The 21,122-nt window shown below is 41.3% G+C and overlaps 1 protein-coding gene across 12 annotated transcripts in view; it reads left to right on the top strand.

Annotated features, from left to right (window-relative positions):
- Window positions 1-21,122, top strand: part of LOC122549297 (cAMP-regulated phosphoprotein 21-like) — a 361,656-nt gene that overhangs the window by 112,288 nt on the left and 228,246 nt on the right. For 3 of the 12 annotated variants that reach the window (XM_043688840.1, XM_043688851.1, XM_043688839.1), the window contains exon 1: window positions 9,952-10,239. The exons of 2 other annotated variants lie outside the window; for them this stretch is intronic. The gene's annotated coding sequence lies outside the window, so the exon portion shown is untranslated. Of the gene's footprint in view, window positions 1-8,999; window positions 9,232-9,951; window positions 10,240-13,405; window positions 13,462-17,968; window positions 18,452-21,122 lie in introns of those variants that run through there. 7 more of the 12 variants (XM_043688852.1, XM_043688850.1, XM_043688842.1 and 4 more) reach the window with 6 other exon arrangements.

Genomic DNA, 21,122 nt, shown 5'->3' with positions numbered 1-21,122 from the left:
TAGAGGGAAGGAGGGGTGAAGAGTACAAAGTAAGTAGGAGTATACTTAAGAGAGATATAAGGAGGGCAAAAAGGGAACATGAGTTAGCTTTGGCAAATAGAATGAAGGTGAATCCAAAGGGTTTTTACAAATACATTAAGGACAAAAGGGTAACTAGGGAGAGAATAGGGTCCCTCAAAGATCAGCAAGGCGACCTCTGTGTGGAGCCGCAGAAAATGGGGGAGCTACTGAACGAATATTTTGCATCAGTATTTAATGTGGAAAAGGATATGGAAGATATAGACTGTAGGGAAATAGATGGTGACATCTTGCAAAATGTCCAGATTACAAAGGAAGAAGTGCTGGATGTCTTGAAATGGGTAAAGGTGGATAAATCACCAGGACCTGATCAGTTGTACCCGAGAACTCTATGGGAAGCTGGAGAAGTGATTGCTGGGCCTCTTGCTGAGATATTTGTATCATTGATAGTCACAGGTGTGGTGCCGGCAGACTGGAGGTTTGCAAATGTGGTGCCATTGTTTAAGAAGGGCGGTAAGGACAAGCCAGGGAACTATAGACCAGTGAGCTGACCTCGGTGGTGGGCAAGTTGTTGGAGGGAATCCTGAGGGACAGGATGTACACGTATTTGGAAAGGCAAGGACTGATTAGGGATAGTCAACATGGCTTTGTGTGTGGGAAATCGTGTCTCACAAAATTGATTGAGATTTTTGAAGAAGGAACTTAAAGGATTGATGAGGGCAGAGCAGTAGATGTGATCTATATCGACTTCAGTAAGGCGTTCGACAAGGTTCCCAATGGGAGACTGATTAGCAGGGTTAGAGCTCATGGAATACAGGGAGAACTAGCTATTTGGATACAGAATTGGCTCAAAGGTAGAAGACAGAGGGTGGTGGTGGAGGGTTGTTTTTCAGACTGGAGGCCTGTGACCAGTGGAGTGCCACAAGGATCAGTGCTGGGCCCTCTACTTTTTGTCATTTACATAAATGATTTGGATGCGAGCATAAAAGGTACAGTTAGTAAGTTTGCAGATGACACCAAAATTGGAGATGTAGTGGACAGCGAAGAGGGTTACCTCAGATTACAACAGGATCTTGACCAGATGGGCCAATGGGCTGAGAAGTGGCAGATAGAGTTTAATTCAGATAAATGTGAGGTGCTGCATTTTGGGAAAGCAAATCTTAGCAGGACTTATACACTTAATGGTAAGGTCCTAGGGAGTGTTGCTGAACAAAGAGACCTTGGAATGCAGGTTCAAAGCTCCTTGAAAGTGGAGTCGCAGGTAGATAGGATAGTGAAGAAGGTGTTTGGTATGCTTTCTTTTATTGGTCAGAGTACTGAGCAAAGGAGTTCGGAAGTCATGTTGCAGATGTACAGGACATTGGTTAGGCCACTGTTGGAATATTGCGTGAAATTCTGGTCTCCTTCCTATCGGAAAGACGTTGTGAAACTTGAGAGGGTTCAGAAAAGATTTACAAGTATGTTGACAGGGTTGGAGGATTTGAGCAATAGGGAGAGGCTGAACAGGCTGGGGCTGTTTTTTCTGGAGCATCGGAGGCCGAGGGGTGACCTTATAGAGATTTACAAGATTATGAGGGGCATGGATAGGGTAAATAGGCAAAGTCTTTTCCCTAGGGTAAGGGAGTCCAGAACTAGAGGCCATAGATTTAGGGTAAGAGGGGAAAGATATAAAAGAGATCTAAGGGACAACTTTTTCGCACAGAGGGTGGTACTGGTATGGAATGAGCTGCCAGAGGATGTGGTGGAGGCTGGTACAATTGCAACATTTAAGAGGCTTTTGGATGGATATATGAATAGGAAGGGTTTGGAGGGATATGTGTCGGATGCTGGCAGGTGGGACTAGATTGTGTTGGGATATCTGGTCGGCATGGACGGGTTGGACCGAAGGGTTTGTTTCCATGCTGTACATCTCTATGACTCTAAGTTAACAGATTCCAGCTACATATAAACAACTGCAAACTGTTGACATTTAACTCTCCTTGTTAAAAGTCGAAAGTATTTCGCAAACTACATGCATACAAACAGACACAATCCAACACAAAAAAAACAGGGTGTTAAAGATAGAGAGAAAGGCTGGGAAAGCAGTTCATTGGTCCCTTTTCACAAGATCACTGAGATAACCCTTTTGGTTTGTTCCTTGGTGATTCTCCTTTCACTTGTTTACTGGAGGCACATAGCAGGTAAACACTTATAACATCTTTAACTTATTGGTTAAGAGCCACAGCTCTCAAGAGCTAGTGAGGGTAATAAACAGGCTTTCTTCAGGCTTGAGGCTTGCTGAAAAAGGACAGCTATTTCCTTTTCAGAGGTCTGATAGCTTCTCACCCAAAACATTCACATCTATCAGCTGCTTGTCAACCTGGGAACCAATCCTTTGGTTGCTGGCAGTTGGGAGACTGTTGTCATTGTCAACTGGTCACTGTTCCCCAAATCAATCAGTTACATGTTGCCTGGATGAATTTGTCCATTCATACGCACCCCTTGGCTCCAACTCATCTGCAATTAGACATCTCCGACTGCTTGAACGAACAGCAGTATAAAGAACACTTACAATGAGTGTCAGGTAACTTACTTTTAAAAAGTGTGATTATCCTTTTCACAATCCTTGGGTTTTAAAACAGTCCTTTCTTTTCCTATTTTAATTCACAATCAATAATACAGAAAAAAAGATGTGATCTTTACACTTCCAAATTAATTTTCTATCAAACCTGTTACAATATAAAAACATTGAAAGTTAGTCACCAATCCATCGTAAGGGTGCATGATTCATGACACACCTTTGGAGAGAACCCACATAATATCTCCCTTTCTATACTGTGTAAAACATTGGTTGCCATTCTTTACCCTAATCCTTCCACCACCAATTCCTCTATCCATCTAGTAGCTAGCCTACTCCCACTAATTGTTCCACTCCTGTATTCAATTATATTTCATCTTCTTTTGTGAGGGCTGCCCTTAATCAATTACTGCTCTCTTGCCTTTCAAGTTCAGTTTCTTTTAATTAACTTTTTACTGATATGAGTCAAACTTCAAGGACTGACTGGCTGCAGCAACCCTCATCCTGCTTGTGCCAGGCATTTGCTTCCGATCTATTTCTCATTTTGTTCTGATTCTCCAACATCTCCACATTCGTCAGGAAAAACTTGGAACTTAAATATGCAAGGATTACGCTTTTTCATCATACCTGACACAAAATGATGGCATTGTCAAGTAATAATTAGAAGAACAAATTGAATTATTTGCACCTTGGAAATGGAAGGATAAATGAGTTAGGGTACAATCCCTTAGTGTCATAGTGTTAGCAAACTCCCAGATATCAAGGTAAGGTCAAGAGAATTGCATGAACTGTAGAATCACAGGACATGCTGTTTATTAAGATGACACACATGCCAACTCATGGAACTAACAGAAACTACTCAGAAACTAACAGAAGCTACCCATGAGCTTTGAAATTTGGTATAGTCTCCAAAACGTTGACACTCAAGAAAAAAAGGACAAAAGGATGGGGGCGTAAGTGCAGTTGATATGTGCTTGTCAAGACTTTGCAGATGTTAATTTGTAATCCATAATGTACAGGTAGCATTAACGCTGATTAAGAAATGGCTGAAGGAGGATATAACTGCAGAATGCTCAAGATTTCTGTTGTGTGAGGGTAAATGTCCATCAGCAAACACATTGACATCAGAGAAAAAGAGTAGTGAACAAATTTAAAAAGGGTCAAACAATTTGCTATCACTTATTTTGCATATTTGGTCACATAAAGGACAGAGATGCGTGGAAGCACTTTTACTTGTAGGTTCCTTCTAAGCTATACACCATCCTGATTTGGAAATATATCACCATTCCTTCAGTGTGACTTGGCCAAGATCCTGGAATTCTCTCTCTCTGACAGCATTGTGAGAATGGACTGCAGCAGTTCAAGAAGGCAGTTCAGCATCACCTTCTCGAGGACACTTAGGGTTGGGCAAAAAGTGCTGGCTCGGTCAGGGTTGCACACATTCCATGAATACATTTTAAAAAATACTCCTACTTTGGACACTTTGTTTGGTGAAGTTTTAATTTTCATAATTACAGAAAGTGACAAGCGAGAAACGGACTATTTGATGTTTCTGGTTCATACTTGTATCTGGATTCAACCTAAATCTCCTCTTTATCCTTTACTATCAGGAGCTTTCCATTGGTCTTTCTCTCGGTTTTATCAAGATCTCCTTAAATGCTTCTGCGCTTTTACCCTACTTGCTCTTTAAGTTCCGCATTTGAGCAGGCATCTGACTCCCCTATTCCAAGTAGCCTGGGAGACCCCCTATACGCAGCAGCCTGAGACTTCCCCACGCCCAAAATCCTGTGAGACCCCCCCACCACTAGCACCATGTGACGTCCCCTACACCCAGCAGCTTGTGACTCCCCATCACACCCAGCAGCCTGTGACTCCCCAATACATCCAGCAGCCTGTGACTCCCCACCACACCCAGCAGCCTGTGACTCCCCACCACACCCAGCAGCCTGTGTCTCCCCACTACATCCAGCAGCCTGTGTCTCCCCACTACATCCAGCAGCCTGTGACTCCTCATCTCACCCAGCAGCCTGTGACTCCCCACCACATCCAGCAGCTTGTGACTCCCCAATACACCCAGCAGCCTGTGACTCCCCACCACATCCAGCAGCCTGTGACTCCCCACCACATCCAGCAGCCTGTGACTCCCCACCACACCCAGCAGCCTGTGATTCCCCAATACACCCAGCAGCCTGTGACTCCCTACCACACTCAGCAGCCTGTGACTCGCCACCATACCCAGCAGCCTGTGACTCCCCAGTACACCCAGCAGCCTGTGATTCCCCACCACCTCCAGCAGCCTGTGACTCGCCACCACACCCAGCAGCCTGTGACTCCCCAGTACACCCAGCAGCCTGTGACTCCCCAGTACACCCAGCAGCCTGTGATTCCCCATCACACCCAGTAGCCTGTGACTCCCCATCACACCAGTAGCCTGTGACTCCCCATCACACCAGCAGCCTGTGACTCCACACCACACCCAGCAGCCTGTGACTCCCCACCACACCCAGCAGCCTGTGACTCCCCACCACACCCAGCAGCATGTGACTCCCCACCACACCCAGCAGCCTGTGACTCCCTACCACACCCAGCAGCCTGTGACTCCCTACTACACCCAGCAGCTTGTGACTCCCCAAAACATCCAGCAGCCTGTGACTCCCTGCCACCTCCAGCAGCCTGTGACTCCCTACCACACCCAGCAGCCTGTGATTCTATCCATCCCTCTGGAAACCAGGAGCTTGAAACTGCCTCCTATAATTAGCAGCCTATGACTCCTCCATTCAGCTGATAGCCACCACCCATTCCCTACCCCAGTCCACAAGTAGATAACAGCCAGAGATCATGTACAACTAGCTGCATGGATCCCTTACCCCTGTATAATCTGCTAACAGCTCCCCTCACCTCCCCAACTCCTCCCAGAAAGCCAGGAGCTGGTGAGAGCTGCTCTATGAACAGCTATTGTCCCACTATAAATGTGTAAAAGCTGTCAAGGTTCCAATATTCTCTGTTCCACATGTGCTGATCAAAAAATTCAGAGCATCTTGTAAAATTTGCATCTGTTGTCTCCTTAACCACTTCCTCAACTGCTTCCAAAGTGGTCATTTTGAAATGACGACCAGATTCCACATGTGGCTTGTCATCTACCACTCATCTCATTGAATCCCGACATGATTATGTTGAGGGCATGACCCCATGAAATATACACCTCCTTGTTTTTTCCTCCATCATTTTCCACTTCTGCATTGCAAAATCCAAACCAATTATTGTCAAATTAAGCCAGTTAATACCAGGGAACATCCATCTTATCTCACAAAAGCAGCTGCACACTGTACAAGTATTAAGGAACATAAGCTTTTTATATAAAGCCACAGATTTTTTGTTCTCTTATTTAAAAATGGGAAAGTGATTTCATAGCTATGGGTGATGCAGGGGTCAGTGCTCTGTCTTTCCACAGCTTGGAGCCAAATTCAAATCCAATTCAAACCAATAAAAATGACATAGTTCCTGTTGTCTATAAGATCATATGAGAAATGAGTTTAGCTTACTTCAATCTTGCACCTGATCAATATTAACAAAACTGTTTTCAATGTACCCATGAAATTTTCATGTCACAGGAATTTTTTGAGGGAAGTTAAACTTTCTGCATTTTTGAATTTTATTATTTATAAGTGACTACTTACATTTAAAATCACTTATTCTCTATGGGAACAATGTCCCCCTCCATGGGGTGTTGTCAGTCCATCTCACTAATTCATTCCTGTGCAAGTTCCATGCTTGACCTTCTCAAGCTGCCATCAACTATTGGCCACAACTGTGTGGGGCAAAAGAGTAACGCCAGCCTGGTGGGAAAGCAAGCTGATGGCACTGTTCAGTTTGAGGGTGATTCCAATTACTCCAATCTGGAGACAACCTGAGGCATGGACAGAGGGCATGTGAGTTGCCTTTGAAAGCCTGTCTTTCCATGAGCCTCACACATCAGAAAAAAGTAAACAGCATCTAACATCTCGCTGCTGGATCCTGTGAGGAGTATGCTTTGACCAGTGGACTTTAATTTACTGGCAGTTTGTGTTAATCTGCAATGCCACTGCCATGGCTTATGATTCACTGAGAAATTTGTCTACAGTCACCCGTCAGTTCCTAATGAGCTGATTGGCAGGCAGTTGGATGGGTTTACTTGGCAGTGGGGATGACAGTGAGGGGCACAGTGACTCAGCACTGTTGCCGCACAGCAACAGGGGCCCAGGTTCCGTTCTAGCCTTAGATGGTTCTCTGTGTGGAGTTTGTATGTTCTCCTGGTATCTCCTTGGGTTTCCTCCCACAGTGTGCAGGTTGGGTGGATTGGCCATGCTAAATTGCAAGTAGTATCTAGGGATGCATAATCATGGTTACAGGGATAGTTGGGGAGCTAGGTCTGGGTGCAATACTTTGTTGGGCCAAATAGCCTCTTTCTACACCATAGGAATTCTATGACATATTAGTCATTTCTTATTTTGCCCACTGCTTTACTAAAAACAGGAAAATTTCCACCCTCTGTGTTCCCCACCAACTCCTTCTGTAAGATTAAGTGCCTTCATCAGGCCATTCTTTATCCTGCACTGTTAAAGAGAAAGCCCTAGATTCAAGGTTGTAGATCCTTGGAGAGGTGACAAACCTTCACAAATAGTGAGCAGATCTGGATGTCTCTCCTGTTTCTGGAAGATCCCAGGTAGGATCAAGTAACTCATGTCTCACATAAGAAGCAGTTCATATGTTTACTTTTAACCCACAGCACAGGAGTTACAAATTCTTTGATGATCTTGAAGGAGGGATAAGGTCTGTCAGAACAGACAAATTATTTAAATTCCAAACCTTTGTAAATCAATAAAAAAGCTCGCTTATGTCAGTGAAAGTTGAAGGAACTTCAACTGTGAAGCTATTTAAATGCCTAATTCTGAAAGATTTTTTGTGGATCAGTGAGAGTTTAGAAAATGTTTTAGCAGTTGCAATAGTTTGTTACCATCATCCCAAGGGTTATCATAATGTCGTAAGGACCATGCCCTTTTGATTGTGGACAGAAATGGGAGAAGAACTTCTTTAAAAACCAAGCACTGTGGAAGGGATGGCTAGACCTCTTAAAAGCAATTTACCAAGACTCATTACAAATGGTGTTTACACTGCTGCTTTGCACTCCCAACTGTTCGCTGCACCCAGGAACCACCTTTAGTTGTTTGACTGTAAGAGACGTGACTTAGAGCAAGTGGGTTGGCCTGTAGTTGCTGTTCATTGCCTGGTGCTCATCTAATGCAGACAAACTAGATATCTGTTTCATGTTTTTCTGTGTTTGAATATTAATATGCACGAAATGGATTCATTAGTCGATGTAATCACAAATTTCATTTTGCACAAGTAACTGTTTGATTTGTTGGGTTGTAACTGGACATTGGAAACAAAGACATCTGGCTGCCAACAACTATGTATTTGGCTCCTGGGTAGCTGATCAGCTTGTGAGCATAAAGGATATTTCCAGAAACGTTTGGACCTTTGAAACGGGAGGTGATGTGTCCCTCCGTAGAAGAATATACTTGAAGATTGTGGAAAGCCAGTTATCTTCTCCCACCAGTTGCTGTATATTGTTGTTTTCAAGCAATAAGTCAGAGACTTTATAATTTGTGAGCCAGTCACTCTATGCTTCCTGGAAAGAAGAGAGAAGAGATTGAGGAGTAACAAGTCCTGGCAAGGAAAGGGTGACAATGTTCAAACACCACTGTGTATCATGAAGAGTGCTCATCATTCCACCTACTCTGCCAGACAGGGCTCCCCAATGTGACTCCCATATCAAGAGTACTTACCATTGTTGCTTTCACTGAACAGTGCTGACCCTTCCTGCACCCAACAATGCTTACCGTCTACCCACACCATAGACAGTGCTCACAATCCCCCCTCTGGACATCCCCCTCTACACAACTGGACATTGTGTATTCCGTCCACCCCCATCTGAATTGCATTTGCACCTTCTACTTCTGCTGTCTCCTTACCCCCACCAGAACATTGCTCATCCTCATCCCATTCCCAATACCAGAGATAGATTGTGCTCATCCACTCCATCCCCACCCTGACCATAAATACTGTTTATTTGACTTCCACCAGGCAGTGCTCCTCTTGGCCTCCACCTGTCAGATGCTGACGGTGCTTGTTCTTCATCCCAATCCGCTTTACTGTGCTGCCTCCAACTCCTTACTCCCCCACACCGTCCTCTCCTGTCTCACCTTCCAGACTCCCTGGATCCTGTTCAACAGATGTCAAAAGAGTGATCATTGACGGGTGCTGGGATGGGCCACTTGGACCATGTTGAGTTTCTGTGGGTGGAAACAGGGTGGACACTGTCAGGATGAAAGAGAGGAGCAGGAGGGTGAACACTGTCAGGGAATGGAGAAAGGGGAATACCATTGTCAGGGGCTGAGGCTGTGCAGTCTTGGAAATTGCCAGCTCCATTCAAAACAAAACAAATCCATGAACTGACGACAGACCTTAATCAGCGTGTGTTCAGTTAATGACGAGGAAAGGGAGTTTGATTGTCCCCTGTGCTGGAACTATCCTGGACAACATGCTTCCTGACGATATTTTGCACTGCGTTCTGGCTGGAGACAGCATCGTTGGTACAAAGAATACAGCATAAAATGGTATGTGGGCAAATTAAATTGTGATGATGCCTCTTCTCTGATGCTGACTGAAAGATTTGGGTGTATAAATTTTATGGCCTATATTTTGTATTTTGTTTCAGGTCGGTAGGGTGGAGGTGTGAGAGGTATCTAATTTTGCATGTGAAGAGTGAATGTAAGGAAATGAGCGAAGGAAAAGTGTACCAGTTTCTTTTCCGGGCAATCTCTCCAATTCTGCCGATGTTATGATGTACATTCTGCCCAGCTGATTCAGTGCACTCAGGAACCTCCCTTTAATTGTTTGACTGCAAGAGACATGATTTAGAGTAAGTGGGTTAGCCTGTAGCTGCTGTTTATTGCCTGGTGCTCATCCAACGCAGACAAACCAGATATCTGTTTAATGTTTGTCGGAGCTGGAGTATTGATATGCACAAAATGGGTTAATCAGTCATTGTAATCACTCATTTCTTTTTAAGTTATACACTCAATATTTGTTCTAAGCTGGTTTACAGCACTAATTTATTTTTGTTGTTACCATGGGTACGGGTTTTCTTAAGATCTGTGCTGCATTTAGAAAATAACATGATTAATAATATGATTACATCAGGGCTTTTTATTGAACTTGATATGTAGACACACAGTACATGGGAGGAAAAACAAATTATCAGTCAGTCGGCAATAAGTTCACTGCTTTAGCTACATGGGCTCCTGTTTTGATGCAACCTTGTGAATGAACAGCAGGGCTAGTTGTAGGTGAAACAGTTTTTAAAGATTCAGCAACCAATGGATATACCAGATAATCATCTGCTTCTGAAGCGTCATGACCAAAACTGGTTGTGAGCAGGAGGATGGTTATCACATAGCTACAGTAGACTTAGCAGCTCTGTAAGTGGGTGGAGTGAGCTCTCATTCTTGAGAGCAGCAGGGGAGAAGGGGGGAAAAAATCATGTCTTCCAGGAAGGCAGATACATAGCAGCATTGAATTGTGAGTTTGTGAAAAAAAAACTTGGCTTCTGAAATTTAGCTGAGGTAAGAAATGGTATTCATTTTTCAAAGTGTTTGTTGGCTTTCGTGTAGATTGGTTTTGAGATATTGTATGTTAATAATGCTTCAGGGCAGCCTGCAAAAACCAAAATAATACATTTTAAATATTAGTCATAAGTTGCATGCAGCATGTAGTAATTCCTTCTCCAGATTTAATGTCTTGTTAGCTTTTTAAAGCTGATATATTGATGCATTGCAAGCACAATCTGTGTGCAGAAAAGAACTGTTAAGAGAACAGAAAAGCCTTTTCTTTTATTTGCTGTATTTTGCTGCCTCGTATTCCGCAATCGAACCTAGAGTGCCCAGTCCTGTTCCACACTGAAAGCTGAAACACAATAATAAGGTCAGTTGTGCATTGCCAAGCCACTGTAGCAGTCAGTTGCAGAACAGGCAAGGTCTCTACTGTTTGAGATAAATGTGCTCAGTCTATATTTCAGAAATCTGAGAATAGAACAGCATATAAAAGTTGTTTATGGCACCACTTGCTTTATTAATTTCAGTTTCTCAGTCAGTGCTTGTTTGGACTTTATTATTCAAGGTTGTTTTGCCATGAAGACCTAACATGAAGAGAAAAATGTTATATTTAATGTCATGCTTCGAGCTTGCTGATCTTAGAAATTAATTTGTTTGCAACAGCAAGATGAAAGGTAAAGTGATAGAAATAGATATTGTGAAGTTGATAAGTGTGGCGTAAATCATTTCACTTCAAGCTAATGGTTTATTTTACTAATTGAAGGGTCAGATATGGTAACAATATTGTGTAGTAAAGAGCTACTTGGCTTGTGATAGCAGATTTTATTATTTGCTTTGTATTTGAATTATCTTGCGTGTTAAGAGTTTGGTTTCCAAGACAACCATGACATCTTCATCATTGGAGCAAGCCGTACTTCAGCATTTACCATAGTACAAATTTTAGTGTAATTTAAATAATCTAAGATCATGCTGTGCAGAGGTTGCAAGTATGAATGTAAGAGAAAGATAACAAATGTGTCTGAGCTATGGGAAAGGCACAAATTAGATTTTAATAAAGCAACTCTTGTGACAGTTATCATTCACCAGCACAACTTCAACACTGAAGAGTTGTTATCAAGTGTGCAATAATAGGACATTAAGCTTACAACTTCCTTAAGTTTGACTCGACACTCAGAAAACATTAGATACCTTGCAGAGTATTATGCAGACAGTGTGTAGGTCTATTTTAAGAGTGGAACGGTGGCTCAGTGGTTAGCACTGTTACCTCACAATGCCAGGGACCTGGGTTTAATTCCCGCCTTGGGCGACTGTGTGGAGTTTGCATATTCTCCCTGTGTTTGTGTGGGTTTCCTCCGGGTGCTCTGGTTTTCTCTTGCAATTCAAAGGTATGTAGGCCACATGCTAATAGTGTTAGGTGCACTAGTCAGGGGTAAATGTAGGGCAGGGGGAATAGGTCTTGCTGTGTTACACTTCGATGGACTTGTTGGGCTAAAGGGCCTGTTTCCATACTGTAGAGAATTTAATCTAATCATATTATTTATTCACTTCTCCCATTCAGAAATATTCCATAAAGAAATGTTTTTATTAACATAAGGAGGTGTCAGTTGATGAAAAATGCAAGTTCTACTTTAAAAAAAATCAATTTATTCCTAATTTCTCAATGAAAAATGTTATAACTATGTAAAAAGAAATGCTGCATACCTTTTCTCCCACTTTACAAACATCTGTGCACTGCTTGCATTTAAAGTCAGTGACACCAACACTATTAATTTGCCTCATTTTTTAGAGATTAAATGTAAGTTTTTAATGAGCTGTAGCTGAAAAGCCATTTTATTTAAACCCATTGAGGTCTCTTTCCTTTCGTTGCGTGATGTGTCTGTGTTTTTTCAGTATTCTGTTAAAGTCAGTTCTGGTATTTTGCAATATCAATGACCAACTCCCTGACAATGATCTTAGTAAAAAGAAATGTAAGTTCAGAATAAAAAAATAATTGTAGTGTAGGGTCCTGTGCTACCTTGACTTAATGAGAAATGTTTTTTGACTTATTTGACTGGGTCATGCAACATGAAGACGCAACGGTGTCATCACCATATCATATTTGTGGTGTGTGCTCTTTTTAAAATCTTACCGACTGCAGTTTTAGGAAGAACTTTAGGTTAGCATGCTTAAATATTCGAAATACGATTTTGAATTGTGCCTAATTGCAAACAATGTCAGCAATTTAATTAAAACGTTTACTCTGTTAGTCTGGGCTAAGCACTGCTCTACATTGCCCCAGAATCCTCGGTAACAAATAGAAGTTTGATAATAATATGCCCATATCACCCGAGTAGAATTAATACCTTTTTCTTAAGATCAAACAATTAAGTCGCACTTTGCATCAAAATGCAAAAAGGTCATGAGAACACCAGGTACAGTCGGCAACTAACCCGACTACATGCTTTCAGGGCAATTACAGAGTCCTAGAGTCAAGAGATGTACTGCACGGAAACAGACCCTTTGGTCCAACTCGTCCATGCTGACCAGATATCCCATTTATTTGTTCAGGAAATGCTGGTAAATAAAGGGAACCTTTCATTATTAGAAGGTGGATTTTTATTATCATTTAAAATATCGTCATTCTGTCTATTAGTTTATGAGATGCAATATCATAAGTATCTGTCAGTTGCAGAATCTAACAAATATGCTAAAATTGATGTTGGGGTTTCTATCAAGGACCATGATATATCTCGAGGATACAAAAGAAAACAAAAATTGTTCCTCTTTTGGAGGTTGTCATACTGTTTGCTATTAAGCAACTTCCTACAGCTGATTGGAGAGTCCGACTCACTGACAGCTCCATTAGCCTGAATGATTTTGTAAATTATGAGAGAAAAAATATCACCATTGGTTTTATCTATTTTTATGAAGCAAAATTCGGAGTTTATTGTCATTGTTGGCAGTGCTTTAAAAACAAGGACCAAATAATCAACCGCTTGTAGAATCTCATGTTTAACTCAATGAGGTGCTGTAAAATCTAATGTATGAGTTCCACCTTCAGGCAGGTTTTATGTCCATCATGTAATTATAATTTGTATGCCGGTTAACTTCATAGTAGTTTCACCAAAGAAAGTTGATAAAGCACATTTGCAGGTATTTGTTGTGTTGATTATACTCTCAATGCTGTATTAATGCATAGGTTTTCAAAATGGAACTCCCAAACCCATTGGTTTCTGCAATTCAGGAATCCCTCAGGTGAGCAGATGTTTTATCCATTTGGGGATTGGTATGCAGGCAGCATATCATGCTGGGAATTCTATATTCTATGTATTTTCCTTAATATCTGTTGGCTTTTATTACATATGTTAACAAAATATTTTTTCTGCTATAGTAGTATTATTTTCTCCAAGATACTTGGCAGTGTTTTTTGAAGTTAAGATAGGTGATCTCTGGGAGGGTGTCGATATTTACAGGATGTCCATTGTGAATGCAAGCAGAGCCCCATCACCTTCACAAACCCTGAGAGCTCCTAAACTACTGACTCAGACATATTTGGAATGCAATGGTGAAGTGCTGACATGATTTCTAATTTATTAGTAATGTTACAATTTTTGATGCTGTTCACAGCAAATGCTAATCCTGATTTTTATTGTGCTTAAACTCTTTTTTTTTGGATCGATTTGATTTTCATCATTTGCCATTCTGCCAGCAAATATGCAATTTGCGAATCTGTTTTTAAGAGTCAGCTGTGACTCAGTTGGTTGCATTCTCACCTTTTGAGTCGGAAGGTTATGAGTTTAAGTCCCATGAAGAATTGAGCACAAAAATCCAGATGCTGAAGGAATGCTGGCCAACTAGAGAGCTTGTTTTTGGATGAGGTGTTGCAATGTATGCCATCTGCTTTCTCAGGTGGGTGTATAAGCTCCTGTGGCACTGTTTTGAAAAAAAAAGCAAGAAAGCCTTTCCTGGTATTGTATCCGAAGTCCACATATTGGACAGAACATGTGTGAACAGCTATGAAATATTAGTTCTGGGTGGCATTCTGAAGGTTCAATTTGAACCGATATGCTTCTTTTAATAAAGTGTCTCCTTTCAAAACACCTTCAGGTTTCTTGGCATCTAAATGTTTCTATGTTCATGGCCTCATTCACAATCAACTTTGTTCACATCTGTTCTTTGCAGGAATCCACATTATTGAGATAAGCATCTTGTTTTTCAACAGCACATCAGTATACCAGATTCACAACTGGGATTGGGCTTGTCATGTAGCCAGAGTACCTAACACTCACTCGCCAAAGTCAATTATCTATGGAAAGTTTGAGTCTAGGTTGTCTGTCATGGCAGTCAAAGGATGTGCTATATGGATATTATGAAGACTTAGGTACATAAGAACAGAAGTAGACCATTTAGGCCAACAAGCCTCCTTCACCATTTAAACAATCATGGTTGTCTGAACATTTCAATGCCATTTACCTACACTCTCCTCAAATTGATCTAAGATAAACTTTGCCTTTTTTCTAATCTATAACTCATGTCATTAATACAGGCACTGTGGTATGGTGACTTATTAAAATGTTTTTTTGTAAATAAACATGTGACAGTAAGTTACCAATCTCCTCTATTTTATTCTACCCCTTTAACTATTTACATATTTGGAAATCAGCACTCTATCAGCCTCTACCTTAAATATACTCAAAGACTGAGCTTCCTCAGTTTTCTAGAGGAGAGAATTCAGTTTCAGCTTGGAGTTTTAATAATGACATTGAGCCTTAAGAAAAGCTTGTCCAGGATCACTTCATCCGGTGGAACAAAAAAAAAGCATGATGTGGTTACTTTCAAAAGCAAGTGCATACCAGAGGAAAAGAGCTAACACAACAAAAAGAAATTCCAAAACCAGTAGCTCATCAAAAACTCAGTTGTTTGTGGTACCCCATCCAATTGCACCAGAAGGATTTGGTGTAGAATACCTTTAGTAGTCATCTACATATATACTGAAACCCATCTCAAAAGACCTACAGAAGTGTAAATATGTCAGTGAGTCAGGGTAGTGGAGCAAGTGAAGAGAGCAGTTTTGAAGGGCTGTCCAGCAAAAATGTCTGTTGGCAAACATGATCCAGCAAGTTGGCGATTCCTGATCCAATTAGTTAGCTAGTTTCTTCTGAGTTGTTTCAAAATTTTAAAGTGCTATGCCTACTAATTGCAAAACATCTGTTCAGGATCCCAGTGGTTCTGCTAGTCAGTCTTGAATGCCATTGCTTCTGCTGTTTAAGTTCTGCGGAAATGTATTTGACTTTTAGTGTTATTTAATTAGCTAAGCAAAGGAAAATGTAGAGTAATGTGTTTGGCTTTGGATTGTTAGAGCAAAGAGTTTGCTCAGATGCCATTGACGAATGATTTCATTCTTCGTGGTGAACTTTACAGCTAAAGTTTAACAAGCCCTTTGGTGAGTCAGGCAGGTTGGCAAAATGTCATGGGAAGGCATCAGGGACTTTCCAGCGCCAGGAACATTGGCAGGTAGCCTCCCACAGGACCATTTCCTGCTTTATGGTTTGCATCGGTAAAAGGACAACTCCAACATTGTGGGAGCACACAATGAAACTGGCTAACCCATCAGGCTCTGTTAGTGAATAACTTATTTTTTTGGCACTCAGTAGCCCAAGAAGAGGCTCCCAGCAACAATGGCTGTACTAAGTGACAACAAAGCCGTGGATCCTCACAAGTCCTCATCCTCCGATCTCCAGGATCTGCTTCTTCCCCAAGTTTCCTTTCACCTCTTTGAAAGCGAGTAGCCACTGAGTTGCTCTGTCTTTACAGTTGTATTGTCAGTGACGTCCGCTTCTAATTGGGTTTACCGATCTAGGGGGCAGCCACCATCTTGAATTAAGCTGGTGGTTCCTGTGTGGCAAGTTAATCAGTCACTGCCTGGAATATATCTCCCCAGGCCCTGCAATCAGACAAAGCAGGGCTACAACTTCTGTTCAACTATGGTGAGGGGACTTCTGTCAACTGTTTAAAAATCCAGCCCTTTTAAGTCAATTCAGCTACATTGACATATATAGTAATTATTCTTCAAAGGGACTCTTTATTACACTTCATATTTATGGCATATTTCTCAGAAGAAACTTTGCATCAGTTGCTGGCACATGCTGTAATTCTGAAGTTGATGTGGCATGATGCCATATGGTGACATGGCCACCCCCTGTCTGTCTGACAAACTGACCATTCAAGAAAAAAGGTTTTTTACTTAATGTGTAGATTTTCTTGCATGATTGTACAAATACTGTTTTCAATATAAAGGCAAAATACTGTACTCCAAATGCGGCAAATCTGAAACACCGAACGCTGGAGAAATTTAATGTGTCTGGCAGCATCTGTGGAGTTCTGAAGTAGAATCACCCCAAACTCTAAATGCTAACACTGTTTCTCTCTCCACAGATGTGGCCAGACCTGCTGAGTTTATCCAGCATCCTCCATATTTATTCCTGTTTTCAATGTGACACAGTAAAGTGGGTTACATCGTGTATCATTGAGCAGAAACAAAGAATAAAAAGATGGGTACCATTTACATCTTTGAATCTGAATTGATGGCTTTGTATTAATCACCATCAGAATTTTGAAGGTGCAACGATTATCCCAATGCATAGATATCAGGAGAACAGAAATGCAAAATTAGAAGGTTTTGGTAAAGAATGTTTCAATAACTTTATCGCTAATGTCTTAATTAATCAGACAAAAGTATTTGCTAGTGGGCCTGGTTTATGGAACATGTGATCCCAGTTTGGCTCTCTATCATAACACAATTAAATTGCTTACAGATATGCCGGTACATGTACATGGAAGTTTTTCTTTGCAATCCCTGAACATTTCTAGTGATATCAAACAAAGCCACATTCTTGTACCAAATGTCTTTGGAATATTTGTGAAACAATGGATGTGTGGATCTAAAATAACCTAATTGTAGGTGAGCACATTGGGATTTTGTAGCTAATTAGAATAAGGAGAAACCTCTTCAATGGCTCGAATCATTCTAGTACAAATAAAGATAGCTGTGGGCTTTATTTTAGACCAATTGTCACTGTCCCAGAGTCACGCAGAAAGAGTTCAGCAGGACATACCCAACCACTGTCACTGCATCATTAATAGCATTCCTTCCATCACACGATCAGAAGTAGGAATGTTTGCTGTTGATGGCAATGTTCAGTGCCAACCCAAAGCTCTTTAAATAATGAAGTGCTTGGCCTGTAGCAAGATCTAGATACTGTTCAGACTCGTACTAATGAGTGACAAATAACACAGTGCCAAGCAATAGTCATTTTGGAGAGTTTAGCCCCCTGGCCTTAACATCCATTGCCATTACCATCAGTGACTCTATCAACGTGTACAGGGTTATCTTTAACCAGAAACTGACTTGGACCAACCATATCAATACTGTGTTTGTTAGAACTACTCAGAGACTGGAAATTCTACAATGAGTAACTTGTGTCTAGACTCTCCAAAGCCTTTCAATCATCTAGAAAACATGTTGAGGTTGGATGGAATAGGAAAACAAAAACAGAAATTGTAGGAGAAGCTCAGCAGGTATGGCAGCATCTGTAAAGAGACAGCAGAGTTTATGTTTTGGGTCCAATTCCCCTTCTTCATAACACATTCCCTCTTGAGCTTTGAAGAAGGGTCACTGGACCCGAAATATTAATGCTACTTTCTGACCACAGATGTTGCAAGACCTGGTGAATTTCTCCAGCAATTTCCATTTTTGTTTCAGATTTCCAGCATCTTCAGTTCTTTGATTTCTTTCTGGGTGGAGGAGTGTCCATTTACCTGAACAAGCACATCATTGACAAAAGCCAACAAGCTCAACACCATCTGAGACAGAGCAACCTGTTCCATTTCCAGGCAGTGGATCCAGACTCAAACCACTCACTGCATGAAAAGGTTTTTCTCTCCCCCACCTTGAACATTCATTCCCTTTAGTGCCAATAGACTGAGGCTACAATGTGTTCCATCTACAAGATGCACTGCAATTCACCAAGGCTTCTTCGACAGCATCTCGTAGACCTGCAACAACCACCATTTAGAAAGACAAGGGCAGGAGGACATCATCTCCAAGCTCCCTTCTGAGACATACCATCCTGACTATCAAATCCAGGAACTCTCTAAAAAAAATAGCACTGTGGGAGTACCTTTACAACTCAGCTACAGTGGGTCTTTAAGGTGACTCATTATTACCTACTCAACAGCAATTCAGGTAAAGTGATGCAAACTGATTTTCCCGTGACTCCCACGTCCCATGAATGACTGATAAAAGTGATTTTACATCTGGCAACCTCTTAACTTTAAGTGCTCTGTGTTCATTCATCAACTGTTGTAGAAGCGCACTGACTAATTCCTGTTTTGGTCGATGATTTATTTTAAACACCCACCCGGAGGCTTGACAATTGAACATAGACAGATTTGCAATTGTGGTAAAGATTTACATAAGTGTCATCAGTATAAGCAAATGAGACGATGTACCAAATGACACCCAGTAAAATAGGACGTGAAATCTTCCACCAATTTTAAGACTGCTGAACTGAATTTGATCTCAGCAGGAATCCTCCTGAAGGAATGCCTTATAATTTAAACCACACCCCAAAATTTTCACCAAGCTACCAGTTTGATTCTTTGCAAATTTAATAACTCAGCAGAAATAAAGCTTTCTGGGCGGAGTCCATTTCCTTGTGCAAATCGAATGACAGAATTAAGGGAACAATTGCAAGGTGCTAAAATGAGGAAAATTAAAAGTAACACAGTTATATGATCACAGCTGTGGGAGACAGAATATGTTGATAACAGCAAATATTTTGTCTGTTTTCTATAAGCATTCATGATAAGCTTTCGTAAAATACATTGTAAGTATAACCCCAGTCTGTGTGGAAACAAAACCCAAATGATGTAGATGCTGGAAATAAAAGTTAAAAAAAAATGCTGTCCAGGCAATCTCTTTGGTCAGATTAACAAAGTCCATGGGCAGACATTTCCTGGCCACAGAATTGTGTTGCAGAAAGCAGTTATTCAGTTATCGTGATTACACCAGATCTCTGAACATTTTAACTTAATACCAATCTCCTGCCTTTTTCCCTTAACCTTGCAGACTGTTTCTATATAAATAGGCATCCAATGCCCTTTTTGATTGTTTCAATTGAACATGTGTCCACCACACTTCCAGGCAGTGGATCCAGACTCAAACCACTCACCGCATGAAAGGCTTTTCTCTCACCTTGCTTTTGCTTATTTCACAGAGGGGCTTAAAAATTGTGCCCTCTGGAGGTTGACCCTTTTGCGAGTGGAAACAGTCTCTCCCTATCTATTTGACACAGAGCTCTTAGGATTTTAAAACCTTCTATCAAATCTCCTCTTGACTGTCTTCTCTCCAAGGGAAACACTCACAACCTCTTTAGTCTATCCTCATAACTGAAGTGTATCATTGTTGGAATCATTTTCAGAAACCTTTTTTGCACTCTCTCCAATGCACTCACATCCTTCCTGTAGTATGACATCCAGAACCTTTTTGTCATTCATTCACTGGCTAGACCAACATTTTCTGCCATCCCATAGGGTAATTAAAAGTCACCCATATTGCTGTTGGTCTGGAGTCATATGAAGGCCAGACCAGGTAAGGATGGCAGATGCCTTCTCTGAAGGACATGAGTGAGCCAGACATTTCTTTTTGACCATTGACATTGGTTTCATAGTCATCATTAGAAACATAATTTCAGATTTTTATTGAATTCAAATTCCAGTATTGCTGTGGTGGGATTCAAACCCAGGTCCCCATAATATTACCTGGGTTTCTGGATTAACAGTCCAATGCTAATACCACTCGCCCAGCACCTCCTGTACTGTACACAATACTCCAGCTAAGATCTAAACAGTGCTCTCTGAAAGTTCATCATAGTTTCCCTGTTCTTGAAATCAATGCCTCTATTAATGAAAGCTAGAATACTGAATGCTTTACTCACACATCTCCCTGCCTGTCTTGCCACATTATTGACTTCTATACATAAATACTTAGACCTCTCTGATCCCCAGTACCTGTACAATTGTACCCTTCGTTTTGTACTGTCTGTCTTTGTTCTTTGTACTGAGATGCAACACCTTATAGTTCTTTGTGCTGAAACTCATCAGCAACCTTCCATCCACTCCACCAACTTGCTTATGTCTACAAAGTTCTGCACTGTCCACCTCTCAGTTTACAATTCTATCAAGGTTTGTGGTACTTGCAAACTTTAAAATTGTCACATGCATACGAGGAGTTAGATCATTAATATGCATCAGGAAAAGTCCCAAAACCGATCTCTGGGGAACTCCACTATGAGCTTTCTTCCAACCTGAAAAATACTCATTCACCATCACTTTCTGTTTCCGACCACTCAGTCAGTTTTATATACACATTGCTACTGACCTTTTTATTCTATGACCTATAACTTTGCTGACAGGTCTGTCATGTGGCACTGTATCAAATACCTTTGATGAAGTTTATGTACACCACATCAACAGCTTTGCCCTTATCAAACATAGAACATAGAACATTACAGCGCAGTACAGGCCCTTCGGCCCTCAATGTTGCGCTGACCTGTCCTACCAATCTGAAGCCAATCTAACCTACACTATTCCATATATGTCCATATGCTTGTTCAATGACGACTTAAATGTACTTAAAGTTGGTGAATCTACTACCTTTGCTGGCAAAGCATTCCATACCCTTACTACTCTCTGAGTAAAGAAACTACCTCTGGCATCTGTCCTATATCTATCACCCCTCAATTTAAAGCTATGCCCCCTCGTGCTCGCCGTCACCATTCTTGGAAAAAGGCTCTCCCTGTCCACCCTATCTAACCCTCTGATTATCTTATATGTCTTTATTAAGTCACCTCTCA

Source organism: Chiloscyllium plagiosum, chromosome 4 (assembly GCF_004010195.1).
Source record: "Chiloscyllium plagiosum isolate BGI_BamShark_2017 chromosome 4, ASM401019v2, whole genome shotgun sequence".
NCBI lineage: Eukaryota > Metazoa > Chordata > Chondrichthyes > Orectolobiformes > Hemiscylliidae > Chiloscyllium > Chiloscyllium plagiosum.
Note: the sequence above shows the minus strand (reverse complement) of the source record. Positions and strands in the feature narration are given on the sequence as shown.